Genomic DNA, 26,220 nt, shown 5'->3' on the forward strand with positions numbered 1-26,220 from the left:
AGCTGACGTATGATTTCATTACCCGTCCCCTTCCCCTTTGACCCGTCCCCTTCCCCTCTCCACACTCTGTTCCGCTCCCATCATTACATGCTGCAATAGATTGAGCTTTCGATGGCATTATTTATGCATTTTCATTACACCTCAACGTCGCGGTAGTCGTCGTCGTGCCGGTGCCTCGGTTTACCGAAGGTGTGCTCCATACCGTGTACGGAAGAAGCGGTTCATTTAAAAATAAATTTATGATCGAATCGTGCCTCCACCGCAAACCGGTAATCAACAAACCGCTTCACTGGAGTGGATATATAAAGGGCGTGGGGTAAGGAGACTGCACATCTCATCGTTGCGTTCGACTACAACTACAAAAAAAAAAAGAAGACAAAGAGTTTGAACAAATCGAGCAAAACATGGCTATAAAACCGATAACACACGGTTTCTAGCACGAAGGTTCCTCGCTTGCTCCGTCCCTCGAATACTCGGCTCGGCCACGGCAACTTCCAGCCAGGGTGCAGCGCAACTGCTTTCCGTGTCGATTCGCCGCTCGGTTCAGGTAAGGCGTGTGGGGAGCAATAAATTTCCTTCCCATACTGCACACGTTTAAGATGCAAGGGAGGGGGGGGGAGGTGTGTAGCAGTGAGAGTGCAATATTGACGGGATAAAGGAAGGTGACCTAACCGAGCAAAGCAGAAGAAGAAAAAAAAGAAAGAAAGAGAAAACAAAACAGCAACGATACACAGTCGCATAAATTGTGCTTGCAAGGTGCAGTCCATTGCAAAGACGATGAGCAACTGAGTGGAATGTGGTTCCTGCGTTTTTTTTGTATACACGAAATAAAAGAAGTTGGAAGAAGACGAACCCCGACCCATCACTCCGGGATGGCTGCTTGAGGTAGATTAATGTGATTGACACAGCTCACAGGCCGGGCGCGGGGAAAGGCGAGTGGTCTCGTCCTTACCCGAGCGGGAATAAATAAAATGAGTTTAAGAGATAAGGAAAATGCCTCTCGGTGTCTTGGCTCGCGCGCTTGGTTCTGCTCGCTTGATGGAATGGGGATTTGTTTATGTGTGTACCTTTCTCGCTTCTTTTCAATTATTATCCCGCGCACAGAATGGTCACGCATTGCAAAATTGCAACCGTTGCATGCAGCGAACGAACGCACAAAATTGCTTGCTTGCTCTCTCCGCTTCTCCTGGTTGATTGTTTTTTTTTTTAATTTGTGTTGGCCATTACCAACGCTAAACGGGTTCCATTTGCTCTCAGCGTTCGAATTGTAACGTACAAACAATCGATCTTGATTAGCGGAGAAAAAGTCTGCCACCACACCCATTCAGGAGAGCTAATTTACGGTGCGCTAGAAAGCTGTTTTACACAGCACCGATCAGTAACAGCGATCTACCATTACACGGGCCATTAATTTATGAGCTTGGGCTTCATTTGGGGCTCAGTTTGGTTTCGAGTTTTTTTTTTATTTGCTTATCTAGTGTCAATTTTAATTATTTTTACACATTAAAATCTTTTGTTATTGTAACATTTTGAATTACAGTAAAGAATCGATTTGTGTCAAATCAATTAGAATGATTAATTAAGCGAGGGTCACTAGGCAGTGAAGCAGCGGATAAGAATAATAACTTTCAGTTCTAGAGAATTGTCCGAATGAGTTTCCCTACCCGTAAATTTCCTTTAATTGCCTTATGATTGCCATGTAATTGCCGGCGAATTGAAGGCGATTAGTAGTGCATTTAGCGGTAACTAAATGCCTTTGAAATATTTCAGCGAAATATTTCGTTTTTAATTTAGAATTTGCAACGGCCAAAAGAAACCCAAAAGCCAAAAGCGACTTCAACAGAGCACTGTTGCAGTGATACCCAGTGATGTGTGTGAGATTCGAGTTATGTTCTCTTGAGGTAAACCCTGAGCTATTTCACCATTTTTAAAATGATTTGCGTTGAAAGGTGTTAATACTACAGTCTTTCCCTGAGATACGCGACACTCGAGGTACGTGAATTCGAGATACGCGATTTTTTTTTTATTTTCGACAGTTCAGATGTCAACTCAGTACAATTTTCTCCATCAATCGGCAAATGAAAAAGAATTTGTATTTTTTTCAAAAAATTTAATTTTTTTTAGAAAACAAATAAATCACTAAAAAGACAGAAATAACCAAATTTTACACACGAATTGCATGGAATAAGTAATACATTACATAAATGATCTATATTCAATAAAAAAAGTCATTATAATTCAAGTTTTTTTTTGGCTGTAAAACGTGATATTCGACTTCTGCGAATGTCTCTGGAACGCATTAGTGGCGTATCTCGGGGAAAGACTGTACATCAAACTCATTGCTGTAGTTCTCGTAAAAGGTGAAATGGAATAAATATTTCACCCATCCTGATAATGAAGGGTGAACATAGTGAAATAGTTACGCTTTTTAAAGAGGCACTAATTTGTTATTTTCTCCGTCCATACACATTTGTTTATACTAATTATAGCAAGAAAACTAATAATTGAATATAAACAAATATAAAAAAAAGAAAATGATTTACATCAAAGTAACTAAGACTTGAACACATGCTGTCTCGATTCGGAAACGATAGCGTTATCACTGCTCTATTTGGCAGTTACGTTAGTAAAGGTGCAAAACCGGTGTATAAACAAGCTAAGATGGCGGCAAGCTATCTGTTCTCGTTGAATCAAAAAGTTGAAAGATTTCCGTTAGAGAATCCGTTACAGCCGTGAAAGTTTCGGTTGAAATCTTTGGTCGCCCTCTAAGGCGACTAAGGCCTCAAATGCCTTCTAAACGCCTTCAAAATCGTTTAAAGCTGGTAGGGTTGTATCTTCCCTTACGCTTCTTCAAATGGTCGAATGGTTTTTAATCTCAATACAGGGTTTACCAAGTCACTTTGCGATGTGAGCTGCACAATTCATCTCACTTGAGACGTATTTCTATTCTGACGCGCTACTTCATTCGGCCCGAAATAATTTTCTATTTCGCCGCATTTATTTTCATCCATTATATGAAGTCTTTTCACAGGGGATGTTAGCTGGAGCCGTCCGCGATGTTTACATTTTTGCAAAATTATTTTTTTGGAGTCTTAGTGCTGATTTGGGATAAAATTATGTTGTTTTATTGAATTGAAATTGAAAATGAAGCTTACAGTGTTGAGTTGACTAGAAAAACTCTGTAAGTATAACCCCGTTTGTTCGTGACGCAGTCAAAAAAGATTATTTATGGGATGTAGGGATCTATTTTAACAAAATTATAATATTTGTTACATAATCGTACCAACATTCCAACATGTTTAGATTAATTTAATTTTAAACACTATATGGTTCATTATAAAAATAATTTGTTGAAAGAAAATCACTTTTATCCCGCTTTTATGTTATAAAGTGCCCACTGTGCAGCGAACGTGTTTGCGAGTGTCACCAGTGTAAATAATACATTTATCGTGATACACCATGCGCCTCCATTTCGAAAGCTTCTCTATCGAACTGGGCGGCATTGAGCACTATCCTCAAAAAGCACTCTATCAGGCTCGTTTGCCTGCATTGATGCGTTACTGTCTAAATTAAAAAAAATACAGAGATAGTGTCTGAATGTGTGAGAGAGATAGAGCGGTAGGGAAAGGTAGAATGGTAGTGCAATAGAGATAAATAACTTGCGCGGCCGTACATCGGATCAGTGTCACAAAAATTATGCGAAAAAAAATCAACATGGAATCAAAAAAACATGCACCATCCATCCGACCCCGACGGTAGTGCACACAATTCTATTGAAATACCGAATAGACAAAAAATACACCCCAAACACTAACCCCCATTTGGCAGGTGTGAGATATGTGTTTTATCTGCTTCGCTCCCTCTCTCTCTCTCCCTCTCTTTTCCAAATTCTGCCCAACTGTTCTGATTTTATCACATCGCAACAGCAGCACAGGGCTTAGCGCAAACTTTTAGAATTAGTGCACCGCCCAACGGGAAATCAGAACGGGATCGGGATCGATTTCATCGGTTTATACCGGATGATGTGCCCCGCGGGAGCCGGCTATTTGCTCCTCTGCCCGCTTCTTGCCGGGTCAGTATTGCCCCGCAAAAAAGAAAAACGGATCGGTGGAAATTCGAGAAATCTCATTTATAATCACGCGGTGCGTGCTTCACCGACGGGCTGTCGTCGGTGAGTAGCGCCGTGCACGAAATGCTTTGTCTGGTTTGATTGATGGGTTTTATGGTTGCGTTGAGCTAAACGCCATCCCAGTTGGATTGGGTACAGTGGAGAAAGGGAAGATAAGGAGAAAGAGAGGGAGAGAGAGAGAGAGAGAGAGAGAGAGAGAGAGAGAGAGAGAGAGAGAGAGAGAAAGAAAGCCAAAAAGAAAGAGAAGATAGAGATATTTTAGAAGCTTTTTCCTCTTGCAACAAATGTTGGTGTTTTAAGATACAGAACATATACCGCATTGCTTAGATATACAGACACCTAAGACATTTTTGGCATGTAATATTTTCTTTCTAATTCAATTATTATCGATTTAACCTCTTTTAGCCCCATTTATTGAGGCAAACCTTCTAAATTAACATTGCAAACAAAAAAAATCATAACATTACAACAATATTTTGATACATACAAGACTTGAACTGGAAATATATTTTGCTCTGCTAGCTGTTGCTAGCTGATTTTCTGTTCATGATTCCTTATCAGAGTATTTTTTATAAACCGAATTGGATTTTGCCTTGACCAGTTCCAGTAGGAAATTTAGTAAAATTTGTATAGAGATTCCGGACAGTTTCGAGTTCATGTTTCAAATTACGGACGATTTGATTCGAATTCCGAACGGCCTTTCCCGTAGGGCTATCAAGACATTTGTCACACATATCTTCACATATCGTTGTTTTGTTGTGTCATTGTACGGACAGAACTATATATGAGTTTGGAAGAAATTCAGAGCACAATTTGATAAAACACTGTTATTTTCACGTTTATAGCAACTTCCGCTATACTTTTTTTTTATTCAGAAAGAACAGCTTCGGTCGTATTGCAAATTTTGCAATATATTCGGATATATTTTTATGGAATTATTAAACAAATAACACTGGCATCGGTTTGAAGCAAAGCTGCTGAGAATGCCTGTGGTGATGAACTGACTGACAAAAACTATTTACTGACTATGTCATCAGGGCCTACTAGTGGCGAGACACATTTTTAATTGATTCCAGTACATCACGGCAATCATCTAAAATTTTAAACCTGGCATAGCCAGGGTCGAAATTGAAAGAAATTAAATAAATGTTCGGAATTTGAAGCTGTCCGTAATTTGAAGCATAATGGTATTAGCGTTTGTTTATTGTTGTTAATTGAGCTAAACAAATATCCATCAAACTAACATGAATTAAAAAGTGGCTAAAAGCAAAAAAATGCTTCTACCCTTTCTGCATTCCGCAACGCCAAGCAATTGAAGCGTCAATTTAATCATTCACAAAAGCACAAAATCATTCACTTAACGATCCCACAAATTAGGTTGATAAATAAACGTCCGACAGAGAGAGAGAGGGTCAGTACCAGAGGGGGAGGTCGAATCGAATTGCAACGTGTTGCATTATTCCTTCATCCCAAAGGCATCCAAAACCCACCCTCCCCGTTGCAAACCATCACACCCTGTTGGACGTGATTCCTTTACAAATGTGATTAAAAGTCTAGCTCAGGAGGACGGAAGAAACGCTAAGACCCTTTTCTTCCATTCAGTGTGCCATTTCTGGCCCCACCAGTCCTTGCCATGCAGCGGTGCGTTTACTTTTCATTTGCCAGCAAACGCTCCACCCAATTCGAACGAAGCACAACGCCCGTTTTTTGACCCTGCGCAGCCCGCGAACCCGAAGCGAGTAGAATATCTGATTACTTATTCATGCAATTGAATTTCAATTCCGGTGCTCCGGTGTTCGATGCTTTTGTTTTTGTTTTACAAATAAATAAAAAAAATACACCCGCCCGTAATAAAAGAAACAGGGGTCGAAACCCGGCAGTTGTGTCCGAATTGCAACCCTCCCCTTCCTCCCCCCCCATTGCCTCCCTTACCCTTTGGTGCGGTAGGGTTTATCGATAGGCAAATTCGGCCAAATTAGCGCTTCATTCTGTTCAATTCTTTTCCCGCTCGCGTTTTTTTTTTATCATGCCTTAGCTTCTTAGTGAGTGTTTTGTTTTTCTTTACACTTTGATACTGTTTGTGTGTGTGTGTGTGTGTGTTTTTTTTTGCGTAAGCTCTCAAGATGGACAAATGCAATTGAATGGAGCTGCACGGTGCTTTATTCCAACGGAATGATTTTCTTCCACACCGCCTTGCTGGACGATTTTCACTTCAGCAGAAAGAGAGATAGAAAGAGAGAGAGAGAGAGAGAGAGAGAGAGAGAGAGAGAGAGAGAGAGAGAGAGAGAGAGATAGTGAGGAAAAAAACACACTATGCGCGACGGACCCGATCCGTCCGGGCTTTGCCTTCATGCTTCACGGGTTTATGGATTTTGTTTTATTAAAAAAATAAATAAAAATTAAAATGAATGAATGTTTAAAATACACCCTCCCCCCCCCCCCCCCCCCCGGTGGTGTCCCCTATTTTGTCCTGCCTGTCCTTTTTTTGTTGGTTTCTTATCGCGCGCGCCAGCTGGATACGCTGAAAACGGGGTGGGAAAAATAGCACGAATTCGCTTCCAGTTGCGAACGGAGGGACGGAACAGCAGTGGACAAAACAGGAACAAAGGCTCGCCAAAGCTGAGAAAGGGTGTTTCGGAAGCAGATCGAAACACAATGATGAAAGAAGAAAATCGCAAAAAAAAATAATGAGAAAACCATAATTTTATCTGCAAAAATACACGCAACAAAATACACTGCAAAGATGCAGCCAGATGCTTCATTCCGGGACATTCTTGTTGGATTCCGTCGGGTGCGATTGTATAGTGACGGGAGTTTGTATTCGCGAGCTTCTATACACACATTGATCTAAAATTCCTTCGCTACATTCCTGCGCTTCGGCGTTCAGTTATTCAGTCAGAGCGGTAACTGTATCGGTTCCAGGGCAGGAACAGGTTCACGGTCAGGTTCAGGTTCATTGGAACAAAGTTGGAAGCTGTCTCTGGTTTGGCAGAGGCTCTATAGCAATTCCAAGACCAGTATGGATTCATGCTCGGTTCCAGGACCGGTGTGAGTTTATGATTAGTTCCAGGACCTCTATGGGATCATGAATGGTTCCAGGACCAGTATCGGTACAAGAATGGTTCCAAGACCGGTATGGGTTCAGTATCAACTCCAGTTCCGATATGGGTTTATGATCAGTTTCAGAACCAATATGGGTTCAGTATCAGTTCCAAGATCAGTATGGGTTCATGATTGATTACAGGACCGGTATGTGATCATGATTAGTGCATGATTAGGATTGGTATAGGTCCATGATCAGTTCTTGGGACCAGTACTGGTTCCAGGACCGGTATAGGTTCAGCATCAGATCCAGGCCCAGTGTTAGGTCATGTGGAATTCTTGAACCAGAATGTAGTATGTATTGGTGTCAGGGCCAGTATAGGTTTTGTCTTGGTTTTAGGTCTGTTAAGGAGCCGTCAAAAGTAACTCATTTTAATTAGGATTGGAGTAGGGATGGGATGGAATCGATTCCGGCTAGCTCCGCACTTTTCTGGAATCAATTCCGGATAGTAGTTCCGGAATCAGTTTCCAGAATCGATTCCGGAATTGGATCCGGAATCGGAATCGACTCCGGAATTGATAACGGAATCAGCTCCAGAATTGATTCCGGAATCGGAATCGGATCCGGAATCGGATTTGGAATCGACTCCGGAATCAGATACGGAATCGGCTCCGGAATCGGAATCCATTCCGGAAATCGAAATTGGTTCTCGAATCAGAATTGGCTCCTAAATTAGAAACTTCCAAACGGAATCAGTTCCGGCATCGCCCTAAAAATAGGCGCTTGGGTCCAATCATACTACGTATTGATAACCCCAAAAAATCACTTCTTGCAAAAGATCCATTCTTATTTCCCGGAGATTCCCGGACTGATTCCACTTCTAGAACTTCTTGTTTGTCAATTCAAGAACTAATTCACATTCTGGAGCTAATTCTAATTCTGGAGTCAATTATGATTCCGTTATCGGGGCGAAATTGCGATTCCGGAGCCGATTCTGATCGCGGAATCGTTTCCAGTGCCGACTCGGGAATCGGCTCCGGAATCGACTCCGGAATCAGCTCCGGATCACAATTAATTGATAATTATTTAAGCACTCAGTTAAATAGGGTTCAAACACTTTCTAGTGCCAACATTTTTCGCCAACCGTACAATTTCGGAAATTCATTATTTATTTGTTTGTTTATTAACACGTACGCACTTAATACAATTGCTCCCACTGTAGGTTTGCAGCTCCCTGCCCAGATGCCGCTAGCTATCAATGCACTCATGCGCAGGCCACTCTAATGCGGTTCTCCCAACAAAAAAAAAGTGATTGGAAGTAGTCTTGGTCCAGTAGATGCCAATGATGGCTATCGTTTCTGGTGTTGTTTTTTTTCCTTTCTTTTTTCAGCTCACTAATTTTTCACCCAGCATCCGAACGGCATGCTTCGCCAAGAGCCGGACATTCGTGTCCGAGATAAGAAGATTTTATTTAAATACCATGGCGGGGTGCATGGAAATGCTACTTTTTCTTCTTTTACTTTTCCCTTTTTTGCCCCCCCCCCCCCTCTTCGGTCAGCGCAATGTTTAGCGCAATGCACTTGTTTGCTTTACAAAACGCGGAAAACCATCGCTCTTTTGTTGAAGGAAAAAAAAAAACGGGAAAGGAGCGTAAAATGAAGCAACTGGCAAAAAAAAGTAATAATAATAAGGTGAAGAAAGGCAGAAGCAAATATTAGATTCAAAAGAAAGACGGCACAAAACGAAAAAGATATTTGAACAAAACGTCTTTTTATCATACAAAAAAAAGGGTGCGGGGGGGGGGGGGCGAGATGCAAGGGTGCGGTATTTGTCATTCTCATTCTCATTTTGTAAGCTCTGCAAGACACCTTTTTGTTTCCCTTCACGCGCACCCTTCCGCTTCGCGCAGCATTGGAGCACACTCCTGCTTATAAAGAACTTCCGGGGAGGGCAGCGTTCATTTTCTTGCTTGTGTTTCTTGTTTGTAATTTTTACATTTTCCACTTCGGCTTCAGCAAAGGAGGAAGTGGAAGAAGCAGTAGCAGAAAGGGTAACGAGACTCGCGAGAGCGGTACTGGATGCCGTATAATACTCGCAGCGTAAAGAGCAGCGGGTGAGTTCGGGTGGAAAGTTATGAAAATGAATAAATTGAATTACATATTTATGGTGCATTTCAGCACAGGAAAGTCGTTTTCCAGCTGGAGCCATTAACAAAAAAAAAAAAAAAGAAAAAAGGAAAACCTTTCTCTCTTCCCCCTCCTCCCTCTCTGTGCCACTCTTGCCCTTTAACTGCTGCTTATTTTCCCTGTATAATGCGTGTTACACACCGCACCGCAAGCAGACAAAGGCATCATTCGGTTTTTGTGTATTTCAGGAAGCAACGGAACGAAACGGTCTCTTTGTTGGAAAATGAAAAAAAAAAAACACACACACATACATACATACACACACACAAAACGATTGGCTTCGCTACGCTTTTTTATGATTTCCCCCCTTTGTTCAATAGCTATATAAAACGCTACAAATAACGATGTGACAATAAATCGTTAATAACCAATTGTAAGCTTTCGTATATTTTTTTTTATTATCATCGAGTGACGAAACCCGGCAGGAACGCGCGTGTGTATTTGTGTTTGTATGAGTGAGTATGATTTTTATTATCCATTTCCACTCAATGCCATTTCTACGGCGACAAAGGCAAAGAAAGGGATGGAAGAAACCCCCGTCGTCAATCGGCAAACAAAACTCGCAAGGAAATCGAGCAAAGCGTGCCGGATTGCGAACCTGAAATATAATGTTCATTAATTTTAAAATAATAGATAGAAACGTAAAGACAAACGATAAAGAACGAAAAAAAAAGAAAGAAAGCAAGAAAAGCAAAAAGCAGCGCTTTCTTTCTCGCTCGGTCACTCGGCTCGGCTGATAATTGGTGCCATTGCGGGCCACCATTGTTTCGCGCAAGGAAATTGATTTTCTCATCTCATTTGTTCCGTGCAATCGCTCTCTACTCCTTTCCTTTCTTCCGCTGCCATCCGCTGGCTGGCTGCGTGTTTAAGCGCACCCGAGTGTTTAATGTCATCGTCATGTTCAGCGGTTCCTGTTTTCTAATTGATGGCTGCTCAATCGGCATGGTAAAAAAAAGGATACGAAGAAGAGAGATAGAATCATCGCTAGAATGAGAGAGAGAGAGGAGAGAGAAGAAGAAGAGAGAGAGATAAATGTACAGAAAACAAAGGAATGATTGTTGAATTTAGTACGATTGTCCAATTTTTTTGACTTCCTTAAGTAAAAAACAAAAAAAAAGGAAAGCTAAACGAGCGGGATAGAATTGTCCCATTTTTGAACTGTGTGTGTATGTGTTTGTGTGCAGAAGTATAGAAGCGAAGTAGCAAGTAAGGAAATGCAAAAGAAAAAAAATAATTGGATAAACGATTTTAAATTTCCTCAATGGCGTTCCAGCACTTGATCTGTCGTACCGGTTTTTTTTCTCTCTTTCTTCCATTTGTGTTACATGCTTTGTGCATGTCTGTGTGTGTGTGTGCGAGTGCTCTGTCCTTCAGCAATCCTCACTAGACAGTGCTGAATCGATTTTCCGCATGCGTTTTGTTTTTCCATCGCTTTTTTTGTGTACTTTTTTGTAGTTGTGTGTGCTGTCGTTGATGCTGCTGGTTGTCTCTCTAGTTGGCCCTTCCCTCTTGCTTTCGGCCGCTGACGATGTTTTCTAGTTTACAGGGCTTGATGTTTCCCTTATTCCATCCAAAAAAAAAGAAGGAAAACAAAAGGGTTAGCTTTTCGGGCGGCCAGGAACATCCAGAGCTTGCCCGCGGGACGGAGTTTTCCCTGGGACAGCAGATGTGTCCGTTGATTACTTCATCTTCCGCCCTCCCCATTCGCCGCCGTCCTTTGCCGGCTTCGCGTCAAGGGATTGTCTCATATCTTTACCCGGAAGTAACCCTTAATTTTTTTTTCTACTCCAGCCATCCCATCCGCCCCGACCGGACGCTTCCGGTTTGCTTTGCTTCCCGCCGTACGTTGCCGTTTGTTTTTGTTTGCTTTTGCGCTGTTTCTTCATTTGGTTCGTATCTGCTTCACTCCCTCCCCCTGCAGCCTTTTGCTGGAGAGTACGCAACCGTAATCATTTGTCGTTTGAGGCCCATATTCGGTTTTGGCAAAAAAAAGAAAAAGAAGAAAATGCACATCTTGAGGTTTGACTTTGTATCTTTACCACCTTTTGTGCTGGCACCTTTTCTTACAGTGATTTTTTTTGTGGTTTCGTGATGATATTGCAGGGGTTTTCAGTCACAAAATACATGACAAATGATTTCCCCCTTGTGGCAAGCTTATGATTGATCATTATTATTATTATTTTATTAATAATTTTTTAATTATTATTATTATTATTACAGTGGAGCGCCGTATATCGGGGTACCTTATATCCGGCTGTCCGTTTATCCGTGCTGTTGAGAAATGACAGTTCAATACAATGGTGACATTGCGGAGGATATTTGAAAGAGCGGTCAAAAGAGCACATTGTCATAACAAAAGACACGATAATTTAAGGGCAAATTTCAAATATTCTTACGGGAAACACATAAAGTTTATAAAAATTGGGTTATTTTTATAAAAAAAAATAAGAAAATTTTCCAAAAATTTATCTGGAATTGGTGATAAAATATATCATTTGACTTATTATCCGCGTTATTCGCATATCCGGGCGAAGTCAAGTCCCGAGAAGCCCGTATAAACGGCGCTCCACTGTATTATTTTTGTTATTATTATTATTTTTATTATTATGATTATTATTATTACTATTATTATTATTATTATTTTCATTATTATTGTTATTATTATTATTATCATCATTATTATTATTATTATATTTATTATTATAATAATAATAATAATAATTATTATTATTATTCTTGTTATTATTATTACTATTATTATTATTATTATTATTATTATTATTATTATTATTATTATTATTATTATTATTATTATTATTATTTTGTTTATTCTTATTAGTATTTTTAATATTATTATTATTATTATTATTATTATTTTTATTATTATTATTATTATTATTATTATTATTATTATTATTATTTTATGCGATGGTGACAGAGTTTATAAATATAAATTTAAAACTAATGAAAAAGTTATTCCTAAAATACGAAATCCCTACATAACAATGTGTCACATGAATGACTCCGGTCAATCAGGATCTTGTAGAAGGAGTTAAAAAAAACACTCTCCCATAAAACCAGCAACGATAAAGATGTTTGGTGAGTTTAAAGAGCGAAAGTAAGGATCATTTAACTTGCGACATTGTAAAGAAACTGTAGCTATTGAGCAGTTAAGTTCATTTCAAAGTTCCGTGTTTGTGATCAAACGTACACACCAATCGACCTCTTTTGACACTGCTAGGTATGGAACTAGGTAACAACTATGTATCAATGCAGGAGCATACCCCCTGCAAAAATGGGGAGAAGAAAAAAGAAAAAAAAATACAAAGAAAATGTATTTTTCACTCTTTTGACAACTTCCAGCAGTTTGATTGGTCTTGCGTTGTTTCGCTTTTGTTCTTCGCTTAGCTCTCGGGTTGTTCCGTTTTTTTTTTTACTTTTTAATTCGGAGATGTTTCTGCAGTTGTTTCCATCTCGCACCAGGGACGAAAAAACAAAACGAAAGAGTTTTATAATGTTTTGTTTGGCTGTTTGGCCACCCCATTTTCCGTTTCTTCCACACACCAACTGAAGAGAGAGAAAGAGAGAGAGAGAGAGAGAGAGAGAGAGAGAGAGAGAGAGAGAGAGAGAGAGGGGGGAGGAGAGGCAGAGTCGTTAAGTCGTTTGCCATCCGTCTGGGATCGATCGAAGGTATGGAGTTACCTTTTTTTTACCATCCCTCCCGTGCTGGAGTAGAGGGCAAACAAAAGAGATTAAGCGTTACCGAGGCGTAAGCTCCCACATTACGGGGCAGAGCAAGGGTTTGGCAGCATAAGGAGAGTCGCTTTTTTTACACGACCAACAGAAGCTCATCCTTTCCGGTAGAACGGGGATCGCCCTCTGCTCGGCTGATCGGAAGATAAATGGCCTTGCGAGGGTTGGGATGAAGTGTCTTTAATGTAATGAAGATGGGATATAATGCAACACAGTTGGAAAAGGGTGAAAGGGTGAAAAAAAAACACCAAAAAATCAACCTCTTCTTTTCCTAATGTTGGTGACTGCCCTTTCCATCTCCCAGTTTTTTTTGTGTCATCTAACCGTCGTCCCATCGTTTTGTGGGGCTTTGTTTTAAGACACTCTTTAAAAAGGAGTGAAAAAACATACTTTGCAATAACCATAGCCATCAAAACTTGCTTCGTTTAAAACTTTAAAGTAAGTCACCGCTGTGCGCTTTAAACCGTACACCGAGCGACATAAAATCCAATCGTTTGTTGCCGGGAGATTGAATTTCTCCAGCCGCCAGTCGGTACCGATAAGTTTGAACGTATGATTTACATCTCGATTGCATCAACAATGTATATTGTGTTTGTGTGTGTGTGTGTGTGTATGTGTGGATAAAAGTGAGTCGGATTGGTGTGTCAGCAGCAAAACAGAGCTCACTCCACTTTCTTCAGCGTTTACCTCGACAAGAAGCATCCCAATACGACACGAACCTTTGCCTTTTTGGCATTTGTTTTAGACTGCGCCCTGCAATGATATGGGCAGATCTTGAGGGAGTTTGACAAAAGAAATGTCGGTGGGTATATCTCTCTCTCACACACACACACTCTCTCTCTCTCTGCTTCAAATCGCGAACTGTCTGGCACGGCCTTTGATTGTTGAGATCGAGACACACAAATCACCCGACGACGGGTGAGGTTTCAATTTTTTTTTCTCGAGCGGTTCGGGATTTTTGGAACAACCTTCGTGAAATCGTGATCCTTCGAGGAAATGAGTGAGATACTTTAGGCGAGGGACGATGCGCACCGTAGTAAATAATGCAGGGGCGAGGGGGCTTTTTTTTCTTACGAAATTCATCGTTCATTCATCACCATCCGCAGTGAAGAGGGAAGAGAGCAGCAGCACGAGTATCTGTTTGCGAGAACTTGGTACAAATCTAATTTTAGAGACAGTCGAACAGTTGAGTTAGGAAGATTGATTGGATTTGTTATTATAGGAAAAGCTTTTAAAATAGTTTATAGCCACACACACACACACACACACACACACACACACACACACACACACACACACACACACACACACACACACACACACACACACACACACACACACACACACATGATACATTTATCGGTAAAACATCTACATCGTTACTTATACTCATACGATACTCCTCCAATGGTTAGGAGTTGGTAGATCATGCGATGATCTAATGTTAGTATCGAAACGTAAGAATCACAATTATACGGCACTTCTCCTCCTAACAATAGTTCTAAATTAAAAGATTCTTAGTGTGGAAGCTTTTTTTTTTACAGTACGGTAATCAAAATACAAAGAAATGCTCTCAATGTTAAGCGAGCTGCGATCTTGAAGTCAGCTCAGCTCCCAACAAATGTATCCTGAACAAAAATGACATTGCGCGTAATGCGTGGTTTCGCTCGTTTAGAAAGGTATGTTTTGAGCTTACCTTGTGCCATTCCGCACGGCACGGTCGGATGATTTGATAGCAATAATCGTGGCAGCGTGTGCCATCTGCTCGTTTCTATTTGAAGTAAGTATTGAGCGCATCACCGTTGGCCGCTTGGTGCCAGGCACAACCGCAGGTGCAATGATTGGTTTGCTGAAGCTTTCCTGCGCTTTCGCACTGTCGCTTGTCAAAAGAAAATATATTGCTTGGAAGAAGACAGAACGAGGGCGGAAGAAAAAAAAACGAGCAGTGTATAAAATGGCACCAAAGAAGTCCCCCACCCCCCGCACCTTCTCTTCCCTTAGTCGTCTTAGGAAAAGTATTCTCTGTGGGCAACAGCATCCTTGCGAAGTGCAATCGTATTTTGCAGCGAAATAAAATAACGATTTGCATAATATGATCGGATAATTAAAAAAAAGAAGGTAGAAAACGAAATGAAGTGCTGAAAGTGCTTCCATTGACTGATGGAGAGGGATGAAGAACACAACCGGGACGAAGAACAGAAGCAAACAGGCATCGAATGCATCAGCTCAATTGAAAGCAGAGCATACGGAAAAGGGAAAAGAGTGCTGTTAAAAACGAACGGTTCTGCATCAACGTTGTGCAACTTAGGCACAGCATCGGTTCCAGGTGTTATCGTTTGACAGAACGAAGTACGGCGAGTACGAGCGTACGGGCATGAAAGGGTACCGAAGATGAGTGGCACACGGTAGGGTGGGAGCAAGGTAGGAAATGTTTCATATTCATGCAGGGGTGTGTACTGCCCTGCCTTCAAAGCTTGCCATTTCGCCGATGCCGATCTGTTTCTGATTGTACACTAAGAAGATTTCCCCATCCACCCTTACCTTCTCGTTCTCGTACCCTTTTTGCTTCAACTGCTTTCCACCAACCCCTTTCTCCAGCCTCTTTCTAATGCTGTCAATATTTAGTTACGATTTTATTTTAACGTCCGCTTACCTAAACGGGTTCGTTCTGATGTTTTTTTTTTGCTTGCTTCTGCATGGATTTTCCGTACGGTGAGGCGAGGGCGCGCATCAAAATGCAAATATGGTGTGTACCAAAATGCAAAAAGGCTGGGCTCGGCTGGAAGCGACGGTTTTTGTTTGTTGCTCGGTCCTCGGTTGCTGTTGTTTTTGGGTTCCGTTTTGCGGGAGCGTGCTTTTGCACCAGGCCGTAGAACTTTTTGCTGCTCGTTACGGTGTGGCCGGTGCACAGTTGTTCAAGCACATGTATGAAACTAAACCAAGGGCGAAAGATGCTTAGGAAGACTTTGAGGGAGCAGGGTATGATGGGATGATGGGATTTTGTCCGCTGGTTCCGGGTGTGTAGGGAAGTCAGGCTGAAAAAGGTATGCTCTTAAGATATTTCGTGTTATTGGATTGATTGGTAAAGCGGCTAGACAAGTAGCAAATTAGTGCGAGTTTTGAATATAAACCTGCAAGGCAAGATCATGATTTTTGATAATTTATGTTTCTTCCTACTTGAATGCAAGTACCATTGATTGACAAACGTGAAATAACCAAGCTGGGATAATTTCTAGTCAGAACTATTGGGCCACTATTTCTGCAATCTTTTTTTAGTTTTTTCTTCCAGCCACTTCAGGCCCTAATTGGATCCATGCTTCATGCATCGCAACTGTTGTTGAGTTCTTTGGAACGCACCCACAACACCGACTCGACATCGGCTAATGTTAGTCAGATTCCGAATCTGGTAAAATCGGAATCACTAGCTCCGCCCGGAGCCGGAGTCACCCGGAGTTGGAGTCATCCGGAGTCGCCTGGAGTCGTCTGGAGTCGTCTGGAGTCGTCCAAAGTCGACCGGAGTCGGCCAGAGCCATCTGAAGTCAGCCGGCATTTAATTGCAAGGTGTTTTATTTCCTCTTTTGCTTGGCGCGTGCATTTCTTAAACAGGCCTTTCTTTCTAAGAATTGCGGTTTGAGTCAACCGTAGTCAGCAAGAGTCGAAGATAAAATTCCTGATCACAAAAACATTGCATCGGCCGTCTCCGGACGACTCCGGACAACTCCGATTCCGGACAACAGCGGCCAACTCTGGACGATTTCAGATGACTCCATATTACTTCGGATGGCTCCGGATGACTCCTGATAACTCCGGACGACTCCAGACGACTCCTGATGACTCCGGACAACTCCGATTCTGGACAAATGCTGCCGACTTTGGAAGATTTCAGATGAGTCCATACGGCTTCGGTTGACTCTAGATGTCTCCTGATAACTCCGGACAACTCCAGACGACTCCTGATGACTCCGGACAACTCCAGTCGACTCCTAATGACTCAGGACAACTCCGATTCCGGACAACAGCGGCCGACTCTGGACGATTTCAGATGACTCCATACGACTTCGGTTGATTCCGGACAACTCCAGACGACTCCTGATGACTCCGGATGACTCCGGATGACTACGACTCCAGTCGACTCCGGGCGACTCCGGATGACCTCCGTGTGACTCCGAACGACTCCTGATGATTCCAACTGTGGACGATCCTGATTCCGGACGAATTTGGACAATTCTGGATAACTTCAAACAATTCCAAACGGCTCCAAATAATGTTGGGTTCATCCGTCCGGAAATTTTTGGAGTCGCAATGGAGTCGATTCGCGATTTTGGCCAACCTTACAAATCACTAGTCTTAAACCAACCCTGTTTATCACTGGTCGTTAGATACCTTCCTGCGCTATGTGACAGCAACCGTCATTGCTCCTGAAACCCGGAACTTTTACTGTCTGCAGGCGAGTTGAACATAACGACACCACACTTTAATGTTACAATACGTAGTTCAGCTGTATTTATGCAAACAGCATTCGATTACAAAAGGACAACACCATGGGAACTGTTTGAAGGTTTGTACTACTAACTGAGTTAGTGAAGTACAGTAAACAGATAGAAAATCAATTACATTTACACTTGATCTATGCAAATTGGTGCGAAAGAAATGTGAGTGAAAATGGTGCGGAAAATGGAAAAAATCGAACCGATATAGATGCATACATCACGGATTTTCTTATACTCTTCCCTATCCATTCCTTGCACGACCACGTCGTCGAATCAAGCTCCGAAACCGATGGCATTACTATTTACCCCCACGAGGAACGAAATCTACACTCTCCTTACGGCTTCTCCACCTCATCCCCCCCCCCCATTCACTCGGTGTATCTTATTTCGCTCTGATGAAGTAAAGTAGGCAAAACAATAATGAGCGCGTTGCAAACGTTCCGCCCACTAAAGCGCAACCGAACCGAAACCGAACTTGGGGTGCCCACCAAATTGGGTGGAAGTAAATGTTGGAATCGTGGAAGCTGGTCTCAATTCATTAGGTGCAGCCGGGGCTGGGAGCGGGGAAATCGGGATATCAAACCGTACCGCGATACGGTTGAAATTGGGTTTGCAGCCGCAAAAAAAAAACAAAAAAAAAAACTTCTTCATCTCCTCCTCCTTTTCGGATCGATTTAAAGAACGATATTGGAGGAAGTATGTGCAGCACAAAGTGTGTGTGTTTTTTTTGTACTCATCGTAAGCTTGGGCAATTTGACTCGTTTCAGTGAACGCGTGCGGTGAAGTTCATGCAGCAAGTTAACGGCCAGGAATGTATTTTTCGAATATCAAATTAAATAATTTACTGAGATTTTAAAATGGAGTTGGAATGGCGTATAAGCTGAACGCTAATGCTTTTTAGGCGCAGAATTCTGACTACAATTATACAGATTTCAGGCATCAGCTAGAATGAGATAGCTTGAAGATTAATGTAGCTTCTGGCAGTTAACATCAGTTGTGGGAATGACCTACCGTACGAGTGATAAAGGGGTGCTTTTTAATGTTTTAATGTAATGTGCAACTGACCTAACAGCCGATCATGCTCGGAATTATTTGATTAATTAATTAATGCTTGATCCGTACTCGTGTGGATGATCTATCCCTTCACATTTTCGCGTGCGGTGGTCATCGCACTAAATAGTCCCATCCCTACCATTGAGGAACACAGCTTTACTTCAGACTCGGTTTTGTTTAATTTTTATCCTTGACTCTTTCCCTTTCCTGTCGAATGCAATCGGAAGGCGAAAGATGGAGATGTTAATGCGGCGATGGTAATATTTTCAAACAATTTTGTTTAACTATCCAATTGCCTTCGTCTCTCTTTCGCTTTTTATGCCCCACACATCGACACACACACACACTCGTTTCTTCTCTCTCTCTCTCGCACTCTCTTAGCCAACTTTGATGACACAAGTTTCGATGGGGCGTACTTGTGAAGAGTGAATTCATTTCGCTTCAATATCGCTTAATGACAACTTCCGCCCGATGATAGCATTAACTTCTTAGCAGATCGGGAACAGGGGACTGGTGGGGTATAATGCAAAGTCCAGCCAGGCGAGAATAACAACCGCTGCGTTGCGCTTGCGACCACTGCAAGCAACTTTCACCGACAGCTACCAACTGGCAAGCTTGGCAGTAGCCAAGCTGCCACACAAATCCGGATGCTTGGCGCTTGCATTTCACGTTATAGTTTTTCATCTACTTGGTTGGAGTTTGGTCCTATTTGGTTGGTGTGTTAGGCGAACTCAAACGAAAGTAGAAGGTAAGAATCGGGTTAGCAACTTTGCCCCGAGAGAGAAATCTTCACCCCCCCCTCCCCCCCCCCCCACCCGGTACCAATCAATTTACGTACGCACGCAGGCACATTCATTTGCGACCAAGTTTTAACGACGAGCAGTTCTCGAGTGGCACAATAACTCACTCCTCGGGCCGAGTGACCGGGAGCGATGTCTCGGCAAAGACGTGCGTCCAAGGCAATTGGAAGCATTTTTCGGATCGGACGACAGCTGCGACCCCGAATGCCGGAAAAAGCCAATCAAAGTTATCCCGGGTGTGTAGTTCGGTGCGCAAGGAAATGGTACACTTGCCAATTAGTGCACCTGTCAATGGGGGTGTATCCGTCTTCCGTATTCCGTTGGGAGCAGATCAGCATGAAGACTAGTGTTGGAAGATTGGAATTGTACCGACGGCACCGAACCGCTTCCGTGCATCGTTCCGGAACCGTCGAAATCTTCCAAATCTTTGGAATCTTTGGCTCCTGGTCCGGTGTTAGCCGAGTCTTCCTGAGCCAGTTGTGCTGGAGTCATTGGAAAGCGATTCCAGTTTTATTTTTGGTTAGTAAATTTACCCATCACTAATGAGAACACACATACACATTGGATTGGAATGATACTTCATTAATCTCATAAACGTGAAGCCAGAGCTCCGCACCAAACTGACAACTAATTACGCTTCGTTGGGTCGTTATTTCGATGCCGACAATTGCACACGTGTCGGTTGCAAACTGAAGACATAGAGAGGGCTGTTAATCTAGTACAATAATAATAATAATAAAAAAAACAACAACAGCATAAAAACAGATGGCAGTTGGGACAGTATGCGAGGCGCTGTTTGCTGTACCGCCGCTGATGGAGAATACGTTGTCGCGAGCGGTATAATAAATGTACCGGTGACCGAATGGGATTTAATGGATGATACATGTCGGTTACCACCCTTGTCCGGGCGGCCTGTGGATCCCGGGGAGCGCGAACGGGCGACGTGAAGCATAGGCTAGACCGACGCACGCACGGCTACAAACACGAAAGGGTTTCGCTATTAATCAAGCTCGTGACTACCCGGGCACGGAGCCTCGAGAGATTTGGAACCTCTCAAGACACGAGTGACATCGAGAGGGACACACAGATGCACACACATGTGACAGAGAAAAAAAAACCGCAAAACCCTTTTTGTTTTTTGAGGATGACTTTAGTGACATAGAATTAAAACAACTGTGACCGGAGGATTTTGTTTTGCTTTCTAAATCGCTAGTGTTTGACACAGTGAAGCAGGTCTTGCGCATCCGAATCAGTAAGGATTAAGAATTAATTCGATCAGTAAGAATTAGGATTTAGGCATTTAAATGCTTAAAAATGTTGTTTTTAAAGACGCTTTGCAAAGTTTATTACATTATTCGTTAGGAGTTTCCATGCTATCATACACATGGTTAAGGTTGACGCGGATAACTGATTGGGAAAACAGCGAATCAACTAAAACCGAACGTTATCTATTTTTCCATAACCGGGGGCTTTTTACACTCCAAATATCGTCTAACTCGTGCCAGCAATCAGTTGCAACACGCAAGAAACTGATACCTACTAAATGGTGATGACGGTGTGGGGAGAAGTGATAGAGTGGAATGTTTTCCATCTCGTCTCTAGCATGGTGTGTAGAATTTGGAAAAATGTTTATAATTTCAATTGCGGCAAGATCAATGTGCAGGGTAACGTGTCGAGCACCAGCAAACAAAGGCGCTAAAAAGCTCAACACGTACAGTGGGTGACAGTGCAATAATATTACAACGGTGTCTAATATTTGTTGATGAACTCAGATTCCAAAGAAACACATTTAAAGCACAGGATATGGATAAAAAGTAAACAAAAAATGTTAGTTTTGAATTATCTCTTGAGCCCCAAATTCTTGTTATTGTCATGGATACTTTCCTCAATATGTATGTCCACCTACTCACAAATGATTTTGGTAAATTTTGACGGATTCAGATTTTATTTCAATTTTGATTCTTACCGCGCACCTACACGATTACTTATTTCTTCCATTTTGGGAATGTTCTGTTTAAGAAGTTATTATGTTTAAGTTATTTTCGAAAGCGGATTTTATATCTCCCCCAACCCTTTCAATGTACCTGTCAGATATTGCCGCGTGGCTGCGCGGTTAGAAATGTTCTGACTGTTTATTTATTCGTGGCGATGGCCTTGATTCTGGTATTTAATCAAATTCTAGTCCTGGAACTGTTATCGATACTATTCTAGTACATCTCGTATAGCTCGTCGTTGGATCGTCTCTTCCATTCCCATTCCACACATACGGGACCAAAATCCTTCTGAGCATCTTTTTCACGAAAGCGGTTAGGAGAGATTCGTCAGATTTGAACAATGTCCATGTCTCAGAGGCGTATGTCAGAATTTCACTGGTATAAAGGTAGGATACTTCGTGACAGGTCCTTTGAGAGGAAATGCTTTCTCAAGCTGTAGAATAACCGGTTGTAAGCCATCATCCTTACGCTCCACTCAGCTTCTATGCTGTTGCCTGTGCTGATCTTTGACTCGAGATTGCTGAAATCTTGGGCAACTTGTGTTTGTGCCACCTGGCTAGTTGAACCTCTAGCTGTTCTTTAAGCTGGTCGTTGAGTAGTTAATCAAAGTACTAAACTCACCGCGAGGCAACTTCTGGCTGATTACAGATCAGATCTACGTCCTCACACATAACGATGTTTCGATTACCTGATATCTCTGGTCTTTATGCTTCTCTGGTTTGCTCGAGTTCGCGTTATAGCGATATCCCTTAAAAAGTCCGTCTTGTCCAGCGCTGCGTATTTTCTCCGCTCTCATTGGTGAGGGATCGAGCGTTTCTACAAATTATCACTAGGGCAACGAAGTAGAGACAGGAATCGATGTAGACTCTTAACAGACTCGACTCGTCTTCGGCGATTAATCAACACGTGGTCGATCTGGTTGGAAATGGCTCCATGCGGGACTGCCCACGTGACCTTAAGGATATCCCATATAATGTTTATACCTACATTTTAATGATGCAGGGTTTAATTCAGGGGTTCTCATAATTTCGGAACATCTGTTTGCCTATTTTTTACTGGAAGTGAACTGTATTTATGTGAGTGCGTGCCATTTGTGTGTTTATGTCGTATGCAACGTTTATTTTCGATTCTCTGCAGCTATTTTTCAGACTCGCTCTGTTTTATATGGGTTTCTCTCTCTCTATGTGTGAGTGGCGTTACGGTTGATAAGCTGGATCTCGGATGCGATCAAAACTCTGGCATGACTGTGAGGAAATTTCTTGACCATGGAGCTGTGGAGGATACAAGTGGAAGCACTCTCGCATACTCCATCTCTCTTGTATCTTCCCGTCCGCTCGGTCGGTTCGGTGGCCTGATGATGAACGATGTGGTCGCCAGACCTGCCCGTTTCTCTGCTCTTGCTCCCCACATCGGTGTTTCGGCATTCAATCATGCTACATATTGCTATGTTGTAGTATGTACCGGGGTCACCCATCGGTGGTCCTATAACCGCAACAATTGGACCGGAACGCATGCGTTTGTGGTGGTGCCAACAGAGGGAGGGAGGAAAAGCCCACAGAAAAAAAGGAAGTCGCAAACAAGCTGGCCACACTGGCAAAGCCTGAGAAGTCATTGAAGCAGAATAAACTGTGGAGCCGTAGCGACAGCAGCAACAACAAGCGCTTTGCCTGTTTCCGAGCGGCACACACACAAACACACACACACAAGGGCATCAGCAAGCTGAGCTGGAAGTATATAGAGGCAAGTTGAGCAGTCAAACACAAACAAACAGTGGAAAAGAAAGAGCCGAGCAACAAAAAAGTAGCAGTAGGGTCTGGGCAAACTAGTACGTAGGTGAGGAGGGCAGCAGCCATTCGAGAATTAATGTGTTGGCAATAAATAGTAACCGGATGGTTGATTTGCATCCGTGATGTGCGAAACTACGAAACACAGGAATGGTGCTTGGCACTGGCAAAAACGGAAAGCAGAACGGAAACTCGTGAGGCGCCACACCAGTACACGCTAAAGCTGATCCGTTTACATTCTAGATGGCTGATGGAGGAGGAGGAGGATGGAGGGGTAGGGGGAGGGTACATACCGCTTGGAACTGGGTTTTTTTTCTATTCCTGCGCCTCATTCTTCCGTTTCCGATATCGGTTCCAGTTGCACTCTAGTACAACCCAGGAGATTAGCAGCGCCGGGGGAGGTGATGCGTTTATTTTCGCGTGAATAATCAATCACGGCTTGCGGTTCGGTAGCGCCCCACGGGAGTGGTGCTAGCTTTTCCCTGCACGGGTAATTTTCGCGCACTGAGTGCAAAGTTTTTTGCTGGCGGGTGGTTTCGCACGGCAGAGATGGATTGCAAGTTGCTGAATTGGGTACGGGGTGCAGAAGATGGTTTCGGAATGGTTTGTTTCGCTCGCGGAGAAGCGCTCCGAAGCATGCCGCTTCGCAGCTTGCGCGCGCTAGTCGTCGTAGCGCAGCATTGCTTTCTCCGTGTAGATCAATCGACGTTCTTTAGCTTTGGGGAAAACACACGTAACATGCAAAGTGTTCACACTCTAGGCTTAACGAGCCAAGATTTTGAAATAAACTGAACTAAGACGTATTTCATATTCATTCTTTAAATTCCAATGAAAGTAATTTAGAAACAGCTGGGTCAAATCTCTTGAGTGATACACCACTCTCAACAGTTTTCCTTGATACACGCTGATATCTTCTCGTCAGTGAACATGACTCTCTCTCTTTCTCTCTCTACCTCTCTCTCTTACTCCCTATCTTTTCTTCTCTCAATATTCGAGGCATATTGTTTTTTGTCACGTGTTGTTGATATGTGATATTTCAAAGCCAATTTCGTAGTTGCCGGAAGATTACATGAATAGCGCTCATTTCTAAGAATCCGTTTAAAGAAAGATATAAAAAAACTTCCCCAAAAGGTTTGCGCTAACATCTTCTCAATAGCTGTACGTGGAGTGCTATTGGTCTAACGAAACACAGTACCTGTTGGATTTTGGGTTTATACATTAATATTTCGAATATGAATTCAAATAAGAAAACACATATGAATTAGAAGGAACCAAACCATAGGATATAGATAAAACTACTTGACTAATTTGGACTGCATGAAATGAATTGCTTGAATTTGAACTTGAACTTGAACTTTGTAATGAATTATGTAATGAACTATGGGACAAACGAATATACAGTTGCAAACAGACCGGCGATTAAGGTGCACTCTTCTCATCAAATTTATATTAAGCTAATATCCAGCACTTTAGTGAATATATTTCACAGTACCTGAATTTATCCTTTGCATCTCCAACATGTTCTGGTGTTCTGTTCAATGGTACCAGTAACTGAGTGTTTTGCGCTGTATACTTCTTTTATTGCAGAGCTTCATGCTTCACTAATCCTTGAGTCAACTATGCCGCTGTAGATCAAATTGGTGTCAAAGTGATATGTTCGGAATTTAGTGGTACAGTATCGGACATTAAGATAGGACCCTTTTTTTTCAATGCACCGTGCACTTGTTTTGCCACGTTACATGTGTTTGTGTGTGTGTATGTGTGTATGTGTGTGTGTATGTGTGTGTGTGAGTGTGTGTGTGTATGTGTGTGTGTGTGCATGTGTGTGTGTGTGTGTAGTAGTAGAAAGAGAGTGTGCTTTTTAATGTGTATTTGCAAGTGCGCGGGTTTGTGTCTGAAAAACATAGCTTGCCATGATGTCATATTGCATTGAAATTATTCTTATTATGTGTGTTATCATGTGAAACATTGTGCGTTTACACTTGGATGAAAACTAAAGTTTGCATCGACAGCAGCGCTTGTTCCTCGGACGAAAACGCAGGTGTGCTGTTTCATGAATGTGAAAGCGACACCGATGCGAAATGGACACGCGCACAATAGCAATGAACTCGGCATTCCCTTACAGGTGTTTCTCCAGTGCACGCCATAGAAATGCCTGCGTGCATCTCTGCGTTGCACGTTGTGTGCGAATGGTAAACTTTGTGCGTGCATTGAGCTGGCGCGCAGTTATTCTTTTCAATGGGCGTTTTGTTTCATGAGCGCGGCAGTATTCTTTTCTCGATTTTGAAGGGAAGACGCTTACTCGCGTACTCGTTGATAGTTTTATCCATGCGATGTTTTCGCTGCTCAAAAACGATGTAATTCATCGCGTATAGAAGTAGAACGCAGGCAGAGCACTGGATCAGCCGTGTCCAAGTTTTTAACCAGCGCGTTCTTGACGGTCCAAGCAAGCAATGTTAGTAACAATGGGTCGAGGTAAAGGTTGTACCGATTATCAGCGCCATATGTAAAAGCGAATGGCTGCTGCTGGCATTAAGCGCAAAAGGATCGAGTTCGTAATGGAACGATCGCGCACTTTTGTGGCAAACGCGCTTCGGACAACCGAAACGTGCTTGGACAACTGAAACGCGCTTGGACAACCGAAACGCGCAAGTTAACCGGACGTCCTCAGAAGACCACGGCGAAAGAAGACCGTAACATTGTTAATATATCGAAAACACACTGATCGCGAGGGCGGTGGTCCTGCTTATCACAACAAAAACCTAACCCAAAACACAAAAAAACTACTTACAAATCTATCCGAAACGACCTACTTGTGAAAAAAACACACACATCAATACACATTCAAACATTCATCCACACACACACACACACACACACACACACACACACACACACACACACACACACACACACACACACACACACACACACACACACACACACACACACACACACACACACACACACACACACACACACACACAC

The sequence above is a fragment of the Anopheles gambiae genome, chromosome X (genome assembly GCF_943734735.2).
Source record: "Anopheles gambiae chromosome X, idAnoGambNW_F1_1, whole genome shotgun sequence".
Lineage (NCBI taxonomy): Eukaryota > Metazoa > Arthropoda > Insecta > Diptera > Culicidae > Anopheles > Anopheles gambiae.